This window comes from Apteryx rowi, unplaced genomic scaffold (genome assembly GCF_003343035.1).
Source record: "Apteryx rowi isolate R43461 unplaced genomic scaffold, aptRow1 scaffold_104, whole genome shotgun sequence".
Classification (NCBI taxonomy): Eukaryota; Metazoa; Chordata; class Aves; order Apterygiformes; family Apterygidae; genus Apteryx; species Apteryx rowi.
The window spans coordinates 1-22,760 of NW_020447242.1; the positions used below are offsets into that span (position 1 = coordinate 1).

The window sequence follows — 22,760 nt, forward strand, 5'->3', positions numbered from 1 at the left end:
GGGGGGTCGGGATGAAAGCTGGCGTCTTCCTCTGCGTTGTACGTGGTGCCCTTCAGGTCGCGCGCATACATTTCACAATACAATATCGCTCTGCTGACTCAGTACAATCACTGTGGTGATAGCCGGTACTTAGCACCTAGTTTCATGGTAAAATCACTTCACAAGTTGATGTAACAAATTATTACCTATCACAACTGGAAATCAAGACAACCATGTCATGTGTAATGCACGGACAGGAACAAACTCAGACGATCCTCATCTTTAAGTTTAAAGAGAAGATCTTGTTTACTGACAGGAACGGCTGGCAGGCTATAGTTAGTGAGTTATCACTTCTTTCAGGCCTTATCTTTCTGCCTGCACTCAGTCAAACTTCTGTTGAACTGAACAAAAGTCAGGCAGAGTATTAGGCCTTTTAAGTCTGCAAATTCAGCACTGAATTGACATTGTGCAGGCTTTGATATAAGCTATGCTGACTTTCCCCAAATGTGAACCCAGTTGGTAATGACTATGTTCTTATATTCTCAAATTGTCTCATCTCCTTCATGCTATTTTGTTATTCAGCTTCAGGAAAATTAAATTCTGAAACTTTTGTGCTAAGATAAAATGTATAGCTTTTCCAACAGAGTATTTATTTGCTCAATTATGTTATAGCTGAATAACATTCAAATCTATTACAGCATGTGTAGAAAAATATAGAGAGCAAACTTTCTGTAGTTCTTAAATGTTCAATACTTGGTTAAAATATCTAGAATTCCAGACTGAAATCAAGCCTAATATGGATTTCTCCTACCTTTCCCAATGGATATGATGAGTCTGGGGACTCGTCTCAATAGAACTAATTGAAGGATCGGGGCTTATGTTACAGAAAAGTCAGAAGTTATGAAATCATTGCAATACTTTCACTCCCCTACTTACAATTAAATATCACTGACAAATATGTCAACATAGGTAAGGGGGAAGGGGAGTTCAGCTGTGTCAGAGAGGACATCTTCACTACATTTATAATCATAGGGCAAATTTCACTTGACCCACATCCCACATTATTATATTGTTCCATATATTATATATATATTTTTATATATATACACACATATATATATTCTGTTCAAATTGGTGTCATGCTGTTCTCAAATGGAAAATATAACACCATAATCCGGTGTCAAAATTTCATGGCTGCACATATTTACAACACACAAAAGCTACTTTATGCAAGGTATTAATTCAGTGTTTTGACAGAATTGCTATGATTTGTATGAATGTTGTTATGGAAAGTGCAGAAGACATTCATCCTGAGCAGACTACAGGGGAAGCACTTCATGAGGCAGCAAAGGGACAGAAAATAAACACAGAAAATTGTCTCATGTCATCCTATGAGCCAGCTAATGTACTGTCATCAACAGCATGGCAAAAGCTAGCATGCTTAAAACCTCCACGCCTCACTTTAATTAGCTTAATATTTTGATGGGGTTTTACAAATTTCAATTAATTCTGGTGCCATTTAGACTGGAGGGGAAAAATAAGCTTTTATTTGTAATTAGAAATTTATAAACTGTCTATAAATGTGAAACTAACTAAACATGAAAATGTTTTTCTTATAGAGTTTGATCCAAAACCAGCCAGAATTGATGGGAATCTCTTCAAAACTTTCAAGAGGAGGCCAGTTGTTTGCCTATGCCTCAAAAAAAGGCTTTTGGCAGAAAGCACCAGGATTGTCTGAGAGATGGAAGATTTTCAAGATGTTATCAGGTAAGCTGAAAACTGGAAGGAGTGAAGGGTTTAGAAGCTAATGCTGATCTCAGCTCTCCACAGATCCTCGGCTCATCAGAGCAGCAACGTGCTTGGATCCTACCCTGTAAGATAGCATAATCAAGAATGACAGAAAAATAAAGTGGAGATGATGCTGAAATAGAAAAGCATTGTAAAAGAAATAATATAAAAGAAAGAATAATTGAAATAGGCAGTAGGCTTGATGCAAAACCTTGTCATATCTAGGTGTCTTTAGGCAGAAAGGTGTCAGCAACCAAAACCTATGAGCAAATATTGTAAGGTTATTCTCTGAGGCGCAGTGAAATCACTATTGTCAATTAGTTCATACAAATGGTTTCCTTCTTGCAAGTAGCTAAATTATAAATATTCTTGGGGTTATAAAGCTGTTCAAAGAAACAAAATCAAATCTACTCGGTTACATGCGCTTCACAGTTAGTACCCAAATTATTCAAAACAATAAGGAAAGTGAACATGATTCACATAAAATGTCTGAGCAGAGATTACAGACTTTAAATTTATGTACTCTAGAAACAGAGAACACCCATGTGAGATACACGATCACAGGCTATACATACTTTCAAGGTAATAATGAAAAAGAATTATTTACCATCTCTGTTAATGGATAATAATGCAATGAGGAAAAGGCCTGAAGTTAAAGGTATATTGCTAGTTTGAAAGTCATATTTCTACCTGAAAGCTTCACCATTACTATTGGCAATGCTCTACCTTTCTGAACTGATATTTATTGTAGCCCTGTAGCCCAGGAAATGGAATATTGCTCTTGCTAGTAACAGTCCACAGGCTTTGGGCTGAGTTTCCAAGGCCTCAGGACTGAGTCCGGTCAGGCTTGCTTTGTCTCATCTTGACCTGCCTGGAGCTTTGTTGTTACTCACTTTAGCTGTAACAGCAATTTTCCTAATGACCAGGTGGCTGTGGCCAATTTATCTTACTTTTGCTTATCTTTATATAGCATAATCATAGTTTTTATGTAGCTAGGAGTAACAAATAGCTATTTTGTATAGAATGAGATATTTATGAGTGTAACGTAGAGATTTATGACTCGGTGATGCAGTGCAGAGGAATGCAGCCTGGTATAATAGCGGAGGCCTTGGGAAGCAGAGACACCAGCTGTGGTAAGGAGGAGCACAGGTGTGGGATGATAAGAGACAGGGCACAGGCTAGCACCGGGAACCGCACGGCTACAGACAACTCATCAGTGGTCAGTTAAAGAAATGCAGACCTGGAGCTAGACAGAGCGAGGTTTGCGGTAACAAAGAGAGCAAAGAACAAGTTTCTAATATAGGTAAAACACCCCATACATGGTAAATGTGGATGTAACATGGATTTGCAGACCAATGAAGAAAGAGCAAAATGTAAAGGCATGTTAGAAAACATACAAAAATATTCCCAGATGAATCAAAAAATAAGAAAGGCGAGGAGAAAAAAGAAACCCCACCAACAGCACAGTCTTCCCAGCAGAGAACCTGGCAGAGTGCTGCAAACACCCCTCCCTTGCTTGGGGAAGACCAGCACCATCAAGCTTAGGATTCAGAGGGAAAGTGGAACACCAGACAGAGGGGTAGAAATTAAGAGTGTGTGTATAACAATTCTAATTGTATTATTATTACTATTGAAACACTATAATTTTTTTGTAACTGATTTTTTGTAATAAAATTCTTGGGTTTTTTTTCCTTTCTTTTTCTGTAATATTAAATCTGGGCTCATAATATTTTTTTCATTCTTGAAAATTTTTGAATTTACTTATCAGCTGTGTTTCAATTTTGCTCATAATAAGCATTATGAGCACTGATAACAGGGTAAACAAGCCATTTGCTTATTTTAATTCTTTTTTTTTAATATCAGGATTTGCAGCTTAATGATTGCTCTGGGAAAAAGAGGAAGTTCTTAAATTACTCTCAAATAATAAATTGCATCACTTAAATTTAATATCAGAGATTAGAAGAAAACAACAGCAACTGAGCCAAGGGGTGTACTTATTTAACATCTCATCTGAACTTCTTCTTAGAAAAAAATGAGGTAAGACACTAGAGAGAATGTTGCAGGGAATCATTCTGAGTAGTGTTATAAAATGCACATGGGCTTACTCAGAAGGACAGACTCCCAGCTGGGATATATCATATTTTAGTGGAGCTGTGCCAGGATACACCAGCTGGGAGTCTGGCTTTTTTAACAGAAGTGTGAGATCTGGGCTCCACTACTTCTAGATCATCTGTCAAATTCGTGAGTCTTGGAATCTGCCTAAAGTTTCAACATGTTTCTGTTTTTATGTTTCTTTACAAAATTGATGCTTGTTTACAAATCCTAGGGGATGGTGGGTAGTCTGGGTGTAATTGGGAGTTAGCTGTAGATTTGCAGATTCGATCAATGCACTCTTTCTGCTCTCAGCTGCTACCTGCTTTTCTAATTCAATTTCCTCTGCCCTAACTTTCTTGTTCCCAGTACAGAGAACACATTTGTTTTAATGTGAGAAAGCGGACACTTTGAAATCTAGAGTTGATTCTCATGCTTTCAGGGAAAACACAGAAGCAAAACAATCCACTAATTCAATTGCTTGCAAATGAGGGTACTTGGTACCTCTCCGTGCAAAACCAGAGGGACAGATCTTAGGCACCAGCCCCTGTGCCCAAGACCATTTCAAAGTGGGAGCCCAGAACCCCACTAGGATTTAAACCCCTGTCAACATGGTTGCTTTTAACAACAGATTTCCACTTTCTGCCTATTAATGGATATTGCCATATTGCTTTTGGGGGGGGCCCATGTCTGGGATTTTTGGTCTCCAAAAGCCCTGTCAGAGGAAATGGTCACTGCACGTTAGCAGACTCCTTCTGCCACACGGAGAGAAGTTCAGTGTGCCTYGGAGGTGTTGGACGTATTGTGCAGTTGATCTGAGGGAACGTAGCCAGGCTTTGTCATTAGAAAACTGCCAGGACTGCTGTGCCTTGTGCAGACCTCAGTCTGTGCTCTGCAAACCACCTTTCAAATCCTGTCCTTTAGGTAGGGAAATGCCTAATGTGTTGATCCCAACAGCATTTAAGAACTGAATTGCTCAGCACAATCATGAGAAAAATACTTTGAGGTACATTTAGAAACAGAGCATTAGCTGTGTAAAGACCTGTCAAAAACAGGTGAACAGAAATTTTTGCTATTTTTAGGTCTGCTTGTAAAACAGGCAGGAATTTTGAGGATCTAAATTTTACAGACTAGCAAAAAATCCATCTTACATCACAGCTTAGGTATTTAAACCCTTTCATGGATTGTGTTAGACTTTGCATCACTAATTTGATCTAACCTATCAGACAGGAATGCAAAGGTGAATGCATTGGTGAAATGGTGAGTGTTAGAGACGGAGCATGTGCTCCCTGCTTTCTCTAGTAAGACTACAGATCTGTCCTGGGTTTGTAATTAACATTATCCATTGCTATTAGCACCAAATTATGCCGCACACAAAAAGCACCTTAACTCTCAAAGGGCATATATCAGAACTATTCATAGTATTTTTAATTCACAAGGTGTTTTCTCTGAAAATCAAAACAAAGATGCAGTACAAACATTTAGCACTTGGTCAGTACTGTGTTATCTCTACATTACTCTGAAAAACAGAGGGGAAGAGGTTGTAATGTTTACTTTAACTACTTTTGTTTCAACACTTTCCAGTGGCAGCTTAAACCTCTCAGAAACATTTCAGTCCTGAAGTTGCCAGGTGGTTGAGGGCATCTGCTTGCCCCAGGCTGTGGGTCATCAAAGCAGTTCTGCTCCACAATGTTGCTACTACAGTTAGCGTCACTTGTGTGCTCTTTCACATTAAGTCACTGGTTAGAATGAGGTGCTATCAATACAAGGCAAGCACACGGCTAAAGTTGCTGCAAGTCTGAAAGCTGATTCCCAGAAAATGCTTTCTCTAATCACATTCTCCCCTTTATTTGTTTTGTACTATTACTAGTTTTGAAGTTGGTATTCTTCTAGTGCTCTATGGCTTTTCTGATCTCATACTAATGCCCATCTTCCTGTCACACAATGCTAACTATTATACACAGCCAGCTATGTGTCTGCCTGTCTGAATATCTTCTGACACCTCTGCTCTGCCACAACTTCTTCTAATAAGCAGTTCACATACTGGGAAATGAGGGGGTAGAAAAGAGCACTCAAATGAAAGATAAACCTAAGTGAGGATCTCTGGTGAATTGACGACTCTGTTTCACACAGCACTGCTTGAGTTTCTCCCCTGTAGAGCCATATTGGTGATTTATCTTAAACAGATGACTGTTACATTCCTATTAGCTTTGAGAACCAAGGGAGAAGGTAGATGCCATCTTTCCAGATACTTTTCTCTACAGAGAATGTTAATTTTCCTATCCCAGCAAAAATTCAAAGCTGCCAGAGAAACAAAATCTGGGGCACAATTTCAGACCAGGTTTTGCTTTTTGATGGAAGCAAGAAGTAAAAAGTATTTCAGACAAGTTAAAAGGTCCAGAGAGCAGGAAGGAAATGAATTCAGCAAGTACACATAGAATGAGATCCAGAGAAGCTAAAAAGAGACCTTACCATGAATATTGGCAATGAATATTGAATATGCAGTCTAGAGATTCCTTTTTCCAGTAACTGCAAAACCTGTCAGCTGCCTGCATGAACTCAGTGCTTTCATTTTGAATAGCAACTTTTCCTACATGCAAAGTTAGGCTTCCATACATTCTCTGAGGCACTCTCATCTGAGGAGCTAAATACCTAAGATCCAAGGGTATCCATAGGTGAGTTGGAAGGCCACCCAAACCTAGGTAAGCCCGTGGAATTCCTAACCTGATAGGGATGTTGATATCATGCCAAGCTTATGCTCTTTTGCTTGCTCTCTTTCTAACCTGACTGCTCTTGCATTCCTGAATTGGCAGTGGCCAAATTTCAAAAGAAATGTAAGCTGTTCACAGGCCATCCTGGAGCTTGGTGCTTAAGGCTGTCTCCTGTGAAGTGGGTTTTAACTGTCTCTGGAAAAGAAAGTCCTGAGCCAACGTCTTCCAGTTTCTGGACAAATATCCTAAARAATAAGCAGTTGTATGAAAGGCACTCCAGCATCACTATCTCCATAAGCTATAGCTACATTTTAAAAAGAGGTACCCAGGTGTATTAAGCACCTATTGTCAAAACTGCTTCTGGATTCTGAGTGGACACTAACCACCACGTCAGAGGTTTTCAGCAGTTCAGATACACTCCTGTACTCTGTACTTTGTGCTGGTTATCTCTAGCTAGTTCCTGGCTGGATCCATTTGCATGGATCTTCATTGCCTATTCAGTCCTTAGAAACAATCAGGATGAATTGTCCTTCACACTCCCAAAGCATCTCCATACAGTCTGTCTTTGTGCCCAGCTGTTTCACAGAATCACCCTGCTGGACTACAGGCTAGATTTTTTAAGTACTTTGAAACCTATATGAAGGTGTCCAGTGTCTCTATTTGACCTCAGCTTAAATGTCTAAGTTCCTTTAAAAAACTGGTCCTTAGGACTTCTAGTGTTCAGCATAGCAGAACCTAAATCATATTAAAAATCTTAGTCTTTTTGCCAGGAGGTGTTCCCATCTTTGGCTAGCATGAAATTCTTCTATCATCTCTCTCCTCTATTTTAGTAAGTTCTTTCTCACTGTTCTAAACATAGTCTGTCATTTTGGCCTTATCTTTAGCTAAAGGTTAAGAAAACTCTTCTGTCTGATGTTGATCAGCCAGCAGGGAATGCTTATAGCATCAACTAGCCAGCCTCTACTTTACCTCCCAAGAAACAAAAGATGTAATTCTCCAAACCGGCCTCCCACAGCCTGGAGGGCCTGGGATTTACAGCTTATTTGAACTCTCCCAGATGGTAGCACACCAGGGTGCTGCAACACCACACTAGGTGGCTATTCCAAAGACACTTCCTCATACTGATTTATTTGTTCTCTCAACTTCAGCGAGACTTTGTGTCTCTCTGCTCTCTGGGATTTTCCCTCCCGGTCCAAAGACTGGACAATTTATGCCATAAACCATTCTTGTCCACCTAGCAAAACACATAAATCTAAACAAACAAAAAAGCATATGGTCAAATGGCTTAGATCTATTTGATATTTCATGTACGAGTAGTGCAAAACCTGGCAAAGGTTAACCGGATCCAAGAAGTATCTTCTGAGAACTCTGTATTATTTTATCCCATGTGTTCTAGTTTGGAAGAAAGGAGCACAAAAGCATGTGCAGAAAACTTGCTTGAAGAAGGTTAGATTATCAGATATGCTCTGTGAACAGTAGTGCTGTGAATAGTAAGGTGAATGTCTACAGGTAAAGGAATATATGTCTATGGCTGGGAACTTAGATTTCGTAGTCCTTATTTTTATGCATTTTATTCAGGTGTGATGTGTGCAGCAGTCACAATAGCTTGCCAGCAAAATCATTTGTGTCTCAATTATACTAAACATTCTGTTCAGAAATAACGTAGCTTATTGAATTTGGAAAGYACTTAAGATGTGCTTTGAACTCATAGGATCAGTTTGACATTAAAAGCAAGGGAGACAGTGTGTGTTTGCACACGCGTGTGCGTGTGTGTGTATTTATATAAAAATAAATTATCATACAGTCCTTTCCTGCACAGTTCCTGATAATTCCTTCAGTTTTAACGTGTTAGCAGAGAAAACGAGGAAGCGACTATCAGAGGATGAAAGGATAAACAGAAATCCATTCAACTAAATGAGGCATCAGGAAGCCCCATCGTCCGCACAGTTTAGTTTTGCTTTGACAGTCTCCTGGGATGCTCTTGAAGACACTGTTAGCTTGATACCAGCCTTATCACTAGGAACCAAGACAATAGTTCAGAAGAACAAAAGCGAAGCCGGAATATATTTATGAAGGAAGAAAATGAAGAGAAAGGAAGCAGAAAACTAAAGAACAGTTTCAAAGAAACCTTCTCAATAAAACAGAAAAAAAAGTATTACTTCATTGTGGTATACAGTTTGTTTCAAAATGTAAGATTTCACGTACTATGTATTGCTGAATTCAAATATATTCCCTTATCTAATAATGAAATCCTATGAACAACAGCATAAAGGGATACAGTTATTGTACAGAAATTTTCCAGACGTATCATGAAAGATTTACAGTTATTAAAGTTTGTTACGAATGTTTCTAAAGTGAGTTCTCCATTTTCTTTCTTCTTTAGAAATCAGTTTTTGCAAAATAAGAGCTGGTTTATTTACTTATTTCCTATGCCAATCTACAAAAGCCCTTCTCCTTTCTTCTCTTTTATTCCTCTGGTACTGTGTTACCTGTTACCTGATCTAGATGCCCCTCCCTCTGAAACTCCACCTGTAAATATCAAAATATATGCCCTTTTCAATTTTAATTTGCCTTCTAAAAAACCTCAAAACACTTGTTAATCCCCCTGTGGATGAAATCTCCCTCATCCCTTTGCAAAATAACTCACTAGGAACACATCACTTTCTTCAGGGCTGGGATCAGGGGAGATCCAAAAAGTTGGTTTCTCCCAGTAAGTTCGTGACTGAACTGGTAATAAAACACAAAGCTTATCATGAGCTTTCACGACAAGATGTCTCTCCATTACATTTACTTAGATTCAGCATGCCGCTAGACAAACTCCTCCACTGGCTATTACTCAAAAGCAAGAACTCCAGAGCTTGTGACAAAAACATTACACAGAGAGAAGCTAGGAAGCAGTTGCCGCCACTTCACCGCTTCGCATACCACTTTGAGTATCGTCATCTGGGTCAGTTAGCTGTTGCAGAGAGTCCATCAAGCATAATACCAGGAACCCACTTCTTGACCTGAGATTCCTGCAATTGCTTGCTTTAACTATCTGGTGAATTTCTCCTAAAAAGGCTAATATTAACTGAAATACTGTATCTCAGCTCTCAGATAGTTTTAAAACCATTTTTTTAGTATTGCAAAATATTTTTGTCTGGTTGTTCTTGCCATAGCATCTGCCTAATAGATATTTCTTCTTTTCTGCTAAACTTAAGATCTGAAAAAAGTTATATTCTCTGCCAATGCACTCATTTCAGTCAATTGCACTTTTGCATGAGAAAAAACTACAGGGGATTGTCCCCATGAACTCTGAGTATCTTTCAGATCTTAAGACTAAGAAGAGTTTATGCCACATATAAATCAAATTGCTATCTCACTTGATTAAAATCTGCACTTTTAAAATTAAATTGCTGCAGTAGGCAAGCTGATGGACATTCTAGTTTTTATATATCTACGCATAGTCTCCACTCTGTAAATCTCACCTCTCTTCCTCCTTCTTCAATAATTTGACAAAGCATTTGTTAAGTTTTTCAACTGAATATTTAATGGGAAATATGGGATTTCCCAGTTGGACCAAACCCAAGACAATCTAGTCCAGTATCCTATCTCCATGAGTGACCAGTATTACCTCTTTCATATATTCAGAAAGAGTCCAGGAATAATTTGCTGACCATGTCAGAATTCCTCCTGATTTTTTACAGACATTGGCTTAAACCCTGACAAAATACTTAATATGCCTTCCACTAAATACATGCTAGCAGAATGAAAACTTTCATAAATATTCAGCCCTCTATGAATTAAATTTTTGGCCTTGTGACATCTTGTCACAGTATTCTAAGTGAAAAAAAATAGTGTTATAGATTTCCTTTTAATCACACTAAAAGACCCCATTGTTCTTGTGCTATAGGACAGCAGATCTACCTAACCAGGCACTATTTTACCTACTTTTATTATATTACCACATACTTATTCTGTGATATTCTGAAGTAAGTTACTGCAACTGCATTACCCAAAGTAAATAAATGCACACCCAAATGGCTAATCATAGCAATCTGAATCCTATTTACTCAGTGACTGTACTTGTGAACAAAATTCCATGATAAACTTACCCGCTTTCCATGAGCTAAATTATCATACCCTCAAAACATGTTTTCAAATAGTGCATCTGAAATCAAGAAAAGTATTTGAGGATTTTAATACATATATATAAATTGGGGGCCTTAAAAGCACTTTCTACACCCTGTTACAGGTGGCAAACTCACCTCTGTGCTGGAAGGAAAACTGTTCATGGGAGTAGAGAGATTTGCAGTGAACTCTGGTTCATTCATGGTTTGGATGGTGAAGGTCCCCTTGCCCAGAGTGACACAAGCAAGATGTCACAATCTTGAAAGGAAAGGTATGAATTAAAGGAGAAAAAAAACATCTGAAGAGCCCCAAAATTTTGCGTAAGAGTTTTCATTGCTTGGAATAAAAATGTTAGTTAATTGGTCGATTTATTTGATTAATATCCTAACTAGATCTGCAGAAAAACTTTATGAGCAAGACTACAAAATGCTATCAGACACAAAAATCCCTCAACGAGTCAAGTTGATTTAAGAAGTTCTTTAAACAGAGAAAGAAAAGATTTCCCAAAAGCTCTTTAAAATTAATTTAACACATATTGGTAGATTTTGTCCATTTTTTGAACAGTGTTTAGAATTGAATTATTTCAGTATATGCTTCTGTTACCTGGTTGTCTGACCAGGTGCCTGAGGAATAGCCCTTATAAACAAAGTCATGCTTTTTTTCCAGTATTTGTACCACGGGATGTTGAGATTTTGGGGTGACTAGGCTTCATAGCTACAACTAAAGTCTGAATTCTAAATTCTTTCCATGGATCACTTACAACTTGCTATAATATTTCCAGGACTCAACAGACTTTGCAAATATGTTAAACATTCTGAATTAAAAGTGTAATGAGAAATAGAAGACTTCTGTGCGTATTACTTTTATTTAATACTTTATGTGCCTGGAGGAAACTGGACATGCAGAGAACTTGGCAAGGTATTTGATTTTTCCTCATAATGTATTGACAACAGAGTTTCATTTGCATCTTTAACTCAAAGAAAAGAAAAAAAGCCCAAGATGTATTTTTGGCTTAACACCTTTGCAGCATCTAGGAACAGGGTGAGTAGTCTGTGGCTGAATAGCACTGTCTGCCATAGGTTTTATTTTCATTACAGTGTCTTGACAGCAGAACCACTTAGCTACAAATTGATAGAGAAACAAGCAAAGGACAGAAAAAAAGTGTGCTTGAGTGTTCAAGAGCCCAAGGCACAGATTTCCTCTTACTGCAGGATATTGCCATTTTAAACAGCTCTATCTATTGAATCTCAGCATGCAACCAAGTCCTTGATACCTCTATAACATTTACATTTTAAAATTTTGTGTTATGTGTGTGGGTTTCCTAATGACATCCATGGAGCCTTCCTCCTAAACAACCGCACAGGAGTTTCCATAAACTAGTCTGTCATTGAAAAAAATATCATGAAGGTGGATGAAAGCAGAGCCTTACTAAATCAGAACAACATATAAAAGCACAGAGTAAGACAGCCTCGATAGACTAACAAATTCATCACAAAATAGAGATGAGACACTGAGAATACTCATAGCTTGTTGTGGATACGCATGTACAAGGGGGGATATTTAACAGTGGTAGGGATATGTATTGAAACTTTGAAGAAGAATTATGGTCTTCTAGGCTGATCTCTCTCCTGCTAGTATCTCATTCCTTCCTTCATTCAGATCTCAAATATTTTTTGTCATTTTTAATTATGGGGAGAGAGCCAGTGATTTCTTTTCCCTGAATACCAACTTTGATGAAATTCAGTCCTAAACTACCATTGCATTGTGATAGAGGAGTCTCAATACTTCAGGGCTTTTATTTCCTTGTCATGTAGGTCACTTTGAGGCTCAGAAAAACAAAAAGTCACAGAAGGCTACACTAAAATGCTCCAGCAGCCAGACACGAGAGAAACACATTCACCTTTGAGGAAATTTCTCTGAAGAGAAAAGATGTTGTAATAACAGAATATTTCTGACATTCTGCAATGCATAAATGTCATTTCAATACACACACCATATTCATACAGCTGTATTGATGTCTCCTGACCAAAAAAGAAAGATAAAGATAAGCTCAGGGACAACTGTGGTACTGATACAAATGTAAGAAGAAAGGTGGGGATGTGAAGCTGAGCTATCACAAACATCTAGTAATAACGAAGGAGAGGGAGAGGGATTACAGTCCTTTGCAGTGTACTTTTAAATCTGTGCCTGGACAGGATACACCCAGTACAGTATATCATCTAAAAGTAAGAAAATTAAAAAAAAAATCTGATATCCTATGTTGCAGACAGGAATGGTACTGTGTATATACATCTGCTTTGGTAGTATGTCACTCTAGTTAAATTTCATTTCTATAGCATCTAGTATTGCAAACTGAAAATAAAGATACATCTCACTGTCATGCCTCTACAAAACAGTATTTGAGAAAACTTATCCATGATTTGCATTTAATGGTGTAAAGAGTGCAGCCATCTTTACCTTCAAAACAAAGGTTAAACTCTACACAGTTTATAATCTAGTCTGAAGTTATAAATCTTTGGACCTTATCCTCCCTTCATATTTTTGCCAGCAGGTATTTCTTCTTGCTCATAGTCATAGAATCATAGCTTAAACATCACTGGAGGTGCAACAAGAGGTTATGCAATCCGTCTCTTCTTCTGAATTATTCTACCACCATTTCTGACAGAGCTATGTCTCACCTGATCTTAAAATCTCCAGGGAATGAACATTTAACAGTGTTCCTACACAAACTAATGCATTCCAGAGCTCCATTGTATTTACCATTAGGATTCTTCCTATATGCTACAGTTATGCTATCATTTTTGTCCTAGCCACCACAGAAAAAGAACCGTTTATTCCCTTTCCTTACATGGTGCTATATTTCAGGTACAGCCCCACAGAAGCACCTCATGTATAAAGCTGAGCTCCCTAACATCCACTCCGTGTTTTTCAGATACCACTGTTCATTCCCAGCTCCATGCCTAGGGCAGGTAACTGTACCAGGAATCATTTCAGTATTCTACCATCCCTGTGTTTTTCTGGACTACCATACTTATTAATGTGGCTGGAATACCTCCCTCCTTCATCTCGGATATTTGCCTGACAGCCTTGCTGAGGGACTTTGCTGCTTACTGTACCTCCTTTGAGGTCCTAGCTTTGTTAAACTCCCAACATTCAGAGGTTTTTGTGCTATAGTTCCCACCCTTTTACACAAAAATTCAGACTTTCTGCACAAAAGCATGAATTAGTCCTTTATTATTATGTTCTTTTGAGCATTTTGGCAGAAATAATTGTATAGTGTTATATGGTTGAGGGAGAAGAAAATCTTCACTGTAAAGAAAATATTCAGTGTGGGAATAGAGGGCTTTACCTCACTGTAGGGAATATTTTGCTCTTCTTTTAGACTCCCCTGTCCAAATACTTAATCTTCTTTTACTATCAAAAAATTAGGGCTAATCAATCTATCAGTTGAATCTTTTATAAGGATCTTTTTAAATAGGACCCAGCAAAGGGTTTGGTGATACAGACATCAGTGGAAAGACAACTCTCTGGCCATAGGCCTCATTAAAATTGCAGAGAATTTGAGAAACCTTTGCCAGGGTAAATCATTAGAGTCCTTTTGAGACCAAATTCTGGTTGTTCTGTGCTGCTGGACAGAACGCTCTGTCCCAGGGGTCCAGCTCACCCAGAAAAAGAAAAATAAGAGGTTTTAAGAAGTTAAAAAAATAGTGTCCCTTTTGCTGGCATGTTCCTTGACTGTCAGTGGATATTTCATGATCATGTAATTGGATATAATATTCTGAGCTATTTCAACCAGGTTTTATTATTCTGTTCCCAATTCAACTATTACAGAACCAGTTAGAGCCACAAAAGCACCATTAGATTAGCAAGTTCATCCTCCTGGAAATACAGGAAGACTTTTTCTCCTTCTAAGCATCCAGTTACCCTATTATAAATGGTTCCAGAAAATAAGAATTTCAACCCTTGAAACACCTTGTCATCAAAAGCATTTTTTCCTACTGTCCAGCCTACGTTATGAAACAATAATCTTCCCAGTATTTTCACGCAATCTTTATTGCCCTAGAAAAATCAGTTGCTTCCAAGCGATTCAGCTCTGCAAGTGCAAGAGGCTTACACTGTAGTTGCAAGGGGGCAGGCTCCTTCACAATTTTATGATGTCTAAGTTACTACAGCATTTTTTTATATGGAAAAATACCGCAGTGTCAGTTTAAAACCAACCATTCTGAGAGGCAAGTCAGGAACCTGACCAGCAATGTTGCAACTAATGCGTCCCCTTCTCTTCCGGGAGGAAGAAAAAGTGGGACAGCAGCAACAGCCATCTCACGCAAGGCAGAAACGTTCCTGGGGACCGTCCCGGTGTGCGGGGAAGATTCGCCCTCTTTGAAAACTCAATCAACTTTTAGCGCCAGCTCCACATACAGTTGTGACACCTCAAAGTATTTCAAGCCTCTTGAGCTCAGCTCCATGCTTCAGGGAATCGTTCTTATCAACAGTGTAGCTGTGTCTGGTCACAAAAACACCTAAAGAAATGGCACTATTTGAGTAAGCATAGGCTTTCTAAAATTATTTATGCCCTGGATTTAAAGTAGACTATGAAGCTACGGTTTATTTTCTTCCTTAGGGCACAGTGGCATCTAGTGGTTCTACACTGAGTGAATTCAGTAGCTAAAACTAATATATAAAAAATAGTCTGTGTCCATAATTTCATATAAAATTGATATTTACACAACTATGCATCCAATAAAGGTAAAATTTTCAAAACACTTAGGGCTTGATATCAAAGAAGAATTTTCAGTGACAAGTACATGCATAAATATCTTTCTGAATATGGCCTGAGGGACTTGAAGTGTACATGTAATTTAAAATAGACACTTAGATATACTGAGCACTCTGTCCCATGCTATATTTATATTTCTTACTATGTGCAGACACTTAAAAAAAMCCCTTAATTCTTGCAATTGCATATTTCCTGTGAATGTATTTATATTGTGTTTAAATGCTTTCTTCACTAGAGATCTAGATAGGTGCTGCAGGAAGGAAGAGGAATTTGAGCACTTACACTTTTTACACTTCAGTTCAACTCCATCAAAAATCATGCATTTCTGAGTTGCCTAGAATGGGACCATAAGAGTTAGCTAAAAACAAAAGTCTGCTAGCCCTGGCAAGCTGAGTGACTGGAAGATTTTTGTAGTTGCATATTTGTGAAATATGACACTTTCTAGTATAAGCTAACCATTTATTATGATGTCTTCAATTTGTTAAAATTCCACATACCAAAAATCTTTCCATTCTCTTTTCAGTGATTTTTGCCAACATTTATCATGATGTTGAGTGGTAAAGAGCAGCACTGCTGTTACTGTAGCTAAGAAAGAGTGGACCAAGAAAGTATTTCAAAATTATTGCACAGACACTAAGGCAGAGACTTCTCTGGTCTGTGACTAACCCTCTGAGAAGGAATTATCACTTTCATCTTAATGAAAGAATGAAATATATCTTTCTACAGCTGTTTTTAAATGCAGCTCACATTAGAGTCCTATCTAACTGAAAAGCAAAATACTTCAGTTTGATTTTGAAGTCAGTAGTTGGTCATCTTCACTAATTGAAATTCTGTTTCTTTTCATTATTAAAGTCCAGATTCAGGCAACATCCATGAGCATCTTTCTCGTTTTGACAGTTTGCTTGTTAGCGCATGGCAGGAAAATTAAAATGACTGAGATAGTGAGATTCATGCTGCACACCTGGTGCTTTAAAATGAATGTTGTTGGTAACTATTAAAGGATCTATTTTCCCCTTTAAATGTGCATGCAGCTCCTATAGGAGTTAATGGGAGTTAAGTGAGCATAGCCATGGGAGAAAAGACCTCTGTGTGTAAAGCAACGGAGGTTCCAGTTTTTATTGTAAAATAAATAAATAATTTAGTCAAAAAAAAAAAAAATACAGGAATAGGGAATTACAAGAAAGCAACAATGGTGCTTCCATGACTGACGGAAGCACCACCATGGGCCTCATCAGCTTCAGCCTCTGTTTCACTTGTTATATTTCTGTTTCTATACATTGTACTACTATGGGAGGGGGAAAACAAAAAACCTTCACTGTTGTAGGAGACTCAGTAAATGCAACAAATCACTGATTTGGAGCGCTGCCTTGCGGAACGCTATGATGATTTTGGCTGCCATATTAAAAATTTGGCTGCCATTTTGGCTGCATTATAAAAAAAAAATCCACTGAAATGAGCTAGCAGATTTAGAGCAAGTAACTGATAGCAACTTCAATGCTATAGATTCTAATACACTTCCTTAGGCAAAATAAAAGCTGGAGAAGGAAGTACTGTTATACAGGTGAGGGAAAGTTATTGTTCTTCAAACTCTTTCTTCTACAAAATTAAAGATTTTGAATTCAAAGCAAGATGTTTGATGGTAAACACCTCCGTTCACAGCAGATATTGCTGAAACAGTGCATCAAGTTACACACACAGTCATAAACCCTTGTCCTTGATCTCTTGCCAGAAACAAACAACAACAACAACAAATGGTCTAGTGCCCCCTAATTTAGCTGGAGATCCTTTCTGTTCCTTCTGTGAAATTTCTGGTAGTGTAATGGTCCCCATTCTTTTTTTTGGTGAATTAAGGAGTCTTTTACATTTGCCAGCAGAACAAAGAAGGAAAGCTGGCACAGCACACAGCTGAAACAGGCTCAAAAATGATGACTTTTTAAAACTATGTATTTGTATTACAATAACCTACAGGGGATGAGTCAGAGATCAGAATCACTCCTTATTAGATCACTCAACAGAAAATAGCTGTTCCAAAACTCCTTCCTCTGTCTACCCTCAAATGGGACACACAATTGCAGCATCTCTAGATGTATTTGGATTGGGTTTTAATCTAGTTGCTCTAATCAATGAAGACACAACAATATAAAATTTAATAAGAATATCTAAAGAAGCTGAATCCTTACTCAGGCAATTAATTCATGATGAGGCTAGTTCTACCATACCTTGTATGCTGCTGCTAAGTTAGGTATATAAAAGCTGACAAAGAATGCTTACACAAATTGCAGGTTTAGTTATACTGTAGATATTTGCTAAAACAAACTATACTCAACTTCAGCTAGCTAGCCTTATTTTTCTGTTTACAGTTCTCTCAAAAAAATGCAAGTAAAATGAGAGTACACATATTTGGACACTTAACAACCCTAGTCTTAAATTAAAGATAAAGTAAATTAAATAAATAAAACCAACTTCAGCAGAGAGATTTAGAAGAGGTACAGAAAGATACTAACCAAAATTACAGAATTTACTTAGTGCTTTAATCTGAAAGTCTATATTTGCGCAAGAACGTTGGATTCTTTTCACAATTTTAATATTTAATATTACACATTTTTCCTGTCAGGATATGCACATGAGTGAATGACTCAAGAAATCAATTTTTTTGTGGTAGTTTTGTCAGTGAATTTAAATGGTTATTCAGCTCCCAACAAGACAGCTGAATGGCAGTCTTAAAACTTCATTCATGAGGCAGCTGCCCAGGTTTGCAAAGCCATGCCCCAACTCATCTAGAGAGAGTAAGGACTGAGCAGGTGTCGGTGTACAACCACTAGGTTATGCTCATAAATAGCTAGAAATACAATACATGGCTAAAAACAATATGTGGTAACAGATTTTAATGAAGAATTACATGGTAAATGAAACAAAACAAAAACTGTTTCTGCTTCATCCTACCATTGTGAACATCTTACAGTTTTCCAAGCTTTAGTTACGTTGCTTTGAGCTCACAGAAAGATATAGTTCTCATTTTACAACCTACTGATGTGGCTGAGCCATATGAGGACCTAATCATAATAGCTCCATTCTCCAACCTCATCATAACCATATCATAAGATAGATAAAGATGGAGAGTAACACAGAAGTGTGATGTAACAAGAGCCAGGGTAAAGCGATGCTTGACTCTACAGCAGTGTACACTGAAAAGCCTGCTCCCACTCTTTAAGGAAATACAGGCATGTTCACATGAAAGCTGCTCTATGCCCGTACAGGGACAACAGGCACTTTAAATATCCACGTGTGTTTTAACAGATTTGCCTTCTGCATCTTCATGGCAAGTCACTGAAATAAGTTGAGCTTTCTTTCGGCGGGGAGGAAGGGGTTCACATTTATCCCAGAAGGGCTGTATGTACTTTCCATTACAAAAATAAATGAACTTACATACATGAAGCAATATGTGCTCAAGCTTAGGAATAACATTTTCTCTTATTCTGTCTGCTCTTCTGGTGTTTATGTTATTTGATAGCAACTGGATGCAAGTGAAATTAATCAGTCATCAGATTAATCTTCATGATCTGATGGGCTTTGGGACACTAACCTGATATCTTACAGTACATTGAAACTTGATAAGAACAAGAGGTTTGTCATTCCTGCAGAGAAGGCATTTAATTTTAATATCTAATTTCTAATCAAGCTTCCTCTATCTCTTCATCTGCCTTACATACATATATATATATATAGAGAGAGAGATATACACACACACATATATATATGTAACACTCTTAAACTGCAGTATATGCATCCCTCATACATATTTATCTTCCTTGGGCTCAGATGCTGAGCTGACAGTCAGAGAAACTGTAAACCAGGTTCATAATGGCTGCATTTTCACTTACATAGTGGACTATATTACAAACTCCTGTTCTCCTAATCATCCAGGCATGTCAGCCGTTTGAGGTATTTTACACCTTCTGCCTGGCTTTTCTTCCCATGTAGACAGTGACTAGCATATGCCTAGATCTTTTCCCAAAGATGGGCCATGCAGCCAATCCAAGAACCTTAATAAAAACATGGCCACTAGAACTTGGGTGCAGTAATGCTCAGTATTCAGTATACCTAGTTACAGAAATCACTATTCCAGGTTATGTATCCAGGCTCCCTAAAGAAGGGGAGCAATTTCAAAATAGGAAGGAACCACCCAATTTGACTGTTCTGGATAGAAATGTATATTCATAAGTCATACCAAGATGCAAAACATTTGCTTCACATGTGCACAGCTTAGGAGCTATAGGTCTGACAGCTCCCAGAAGCATAGGAAACCCTACAGAATTACTGAAGACCTGGTCTGTGCATTTGAGATTTTTGAAATATCCTCCCTAAAGGTCCCTTTTTCTTACCCAAAGGGGAGAATAAGCTAAAATGTCCATTCCCATCAAGGATTTTTGGATAAAAGGAGAACTCCGCTAGGGAGATTTAATAGAATTAATTAGTGTTTAATAGAATTAAAGTGTTTTGTGCAAAGTCTAACCTTTTAAGCATCCTCTGAGGAACTTTACTGAGCCAGGTGTCTCAGACAAGATGGAAAGCCATCAAGATATCTGGAATGATGGTTCTGTCTTTTTATTCCTTGGTAATAAATCTATATCTGGTTACCTGTAAGATACTCTCAAATTCATAGCAATAAAGATCATTCAAAGATATTGGAGTAGATGCTTGAGTAAGCTTTCCTGTTAACCTTTCTTCTGTTAAGATTTCTTCAGAGTTGCTCTCTATCAAAAGGCAGGCATACATATTCTGACTAAACTCAGATTAAAGTATGTCAATTACAAACCTATTTCTAGACCTATTTCTAATTAACAGAAAAGCTAGAGAAAAGAAAACAAGAAAAAACAAACTATTCTGATTGCATAGCTATATCACAGGTTTTCTATCATCTACAACCTGCAAAATCTTGAGCTTTTCTAGACTACTTTGTTGGTTTTTAAACTTCACATAGAACCAGGCACCAAAAACATCCAGTTGATCAGAATGAGGAAGTTCATACACAGTTGTGACTAAGCCATTTGCACTGATGATTGTGTTATTTTTTTCCTCCCCCAAGAGCAGCAAGGAATTCCTGCGTTCCAAAATCTGCACTCTTTTGTTTTTAAGAATTAGGACTGAAACAAACAGAAAACATAAATGGTTTTTGTGCACAAGGTCTCCAGCCTGATAGAAAAATAGCTCATGTAAGAAAAGAGCCTACACTCCATAGTTGCATCAAAACACAATTTAAAGTTACACCCCATCTGAAGTTCAAAGTGGAAGAACCTCCACGTGGTACAACATATGGCAAAATGTCTTAAATTACAGTGTGTGGAGAACTTGTTTTTACCTATTGCTATAGCTGAATAATTCCAGGTGAAATTTAAGCTCCTATCCAAAATATTACAGAATAGGTCTTAGCTGTTCTTCTATGGCCATGAGTTCCTTCTCATTCCATGACAACAACCAGTCATGACAGGCATATTCTTCAGAGAAACTGGATTACACTGTACCTGGTATGAGACTTGCACACATCAACAAGCGTGTTTTTTTCATCACTGGCTAGCAACAGAGGAAGTCTCTTCCACCACAGTGACTTTATTCCTCTTCAACCCTCTGACGAGTTTAAGGCTTTTTCTCTTCCTGTCCTCCCCTTCATCCCAAATTCCTGACCCTGGCAAAATACATTATAGTTTCCTTTGGATGGAAACTAACTTTTGGAGTAGATCCTTGCCTAATATATGTTTATTGTATGGCTGAATACAATAGCCAGCAATTCACGTATTTCAGTGACACATATCAAATAGAAAAGCACGGGAAGGGAAAAGAGTTGTTACATGACCATCAGCACCCCATACACAAGGAACTTGCTAAGAATTTTTGAAGAAAGAAGAGTTATGTACTTATCAGCAAAAGACAAGGATTTCCACGGCTCATAATCTACGTGCTGATAGCCAACTACTCTGTAGTTCTTAGTTGAATCACAGCCCATTGTATTTTTCCTCACCAGTAAATAATAGTATTTTCAAAAATTGCCAGCATTATAGAGTAAAATTAAAAACAAAACAGAAGACAAAATAGTAGTTGTAGTTTCCTGAGAAGAGATGTGAAGATATGCTCTGTAAGCTCCATTATGCATCAGAATTTTTATTGATGAGATTAATGTTAATCTCTAGGTATCACATTAAAATAATGTAGTTCATTAATCTGAAAACAAGACTGACTACATGTACAGCCATCTCGATTCTGTTATGGCATATTAAGTCTCTAAGACTTTCAGTGCCTGAGGGCACTGAGTGTGGGCTTAATCTGAGAAAAGGCGAAACAAACCCACTTCCCTGAGCCTCTTGCCTTCCTGTTTTTCCCACCACCTTTCAGAATGAAGAGGGAGGCCAACAGCCATCCATCCCTTTCCACATCTGAACACACACACTGGATAAAACTAACACAGCCATCCTTGGTTACAAAAATAAATCTCAGAGATTTCAAATAAAACATTCAGTATGGGCATGTTAAAATTCAATGGACCAGTCCAGCATTTGTATGGGTAAGATATCTTCTGTTGAGACTTTCCCARCTGTTTTCCAGCCCAGAGGCACCGAGTTGGATACAAGAACACTTCTGCTACAACTTGGATTAGAAAGTGCTGCCAAACATTTTGAACATCTGCTTTAAGCAGAAATAGCATTTGACATTTTCTCTCCATGTGAGCTAATGGCATCAGTGGCATCTAGTGGTTCTGCATGTATTCTGTATGGCTTTTCCTAAGGCACCAGACCGTGCTTTTATTGCAGAAAAGGTATGGGTGTTGCAGGAAGTCAGCTCAATCATTACAGAGACATTGTATTTTAACTTCTAAATCATGGAAAAGTAGACTTGGAAGTGACCATTCTCCGGTCTGAGTCAATCATGACAAATAGCTAACCTCTTCAAAACCCCAAGGTACTTGTATTATATGCTCTGGAATATATTATCTTTTTCTTCGCTAAACCTTAATTTCTCTGGGTAATCTCTTAAGAATTTTTTTCTTACATATAGCTTGTGTTTTTCCTTTTTGAACTCAAACCTTCTTGACCCTTTTGCAAGGGAAATGGGGGGGGGGGGGAAGATTTCCCTCCACTCTGCTGATGTCTTTTATGCAGATGAAAGCTGTTAATTCTTCCTTCATTCTTGTCTTTGGTAGACTAAGCACTGCAATTTTTCCAATATTTCCTTATAAGAAAGAAGAAATTAACAAGTTAAGCTAATTGTACAAACATATTTTGGTTCCCTATAAAATGCGTTTTGCATTTTTT

General features: G+C 37.8%; 1 long non-coding RNA gene across 4 annotated transcripts in view; it reads right to left on the bottom strand.

Annotated features, from left to right (window-relative positions):
* Positions 1–6: 6 nt before the first annotated feature.
* LOC112966891 overlaps positions 7–22,760 on the bottom strand; it is a 120,218-nt gene continuing 97,464 nt past the window's right edge. For all 4 annotated transcript variants that reach the window (XR_003253781.1, XR_003253780.1, XR_003253775.1 and 1 more), the window contains 3 exons: positions 10,817–10,937; positions 10,664–10,719; positions 7–1,850 (listed from right to left, as the gene is read on the bottom strand). This is a non-coding gene — a long non-coding RNA (uncharacterized LOC112966891). The remainder of the gene's footprint in view (positions 1,851–10,663; positions 10,720–10,816; positions 10,938–22,760) is intronic.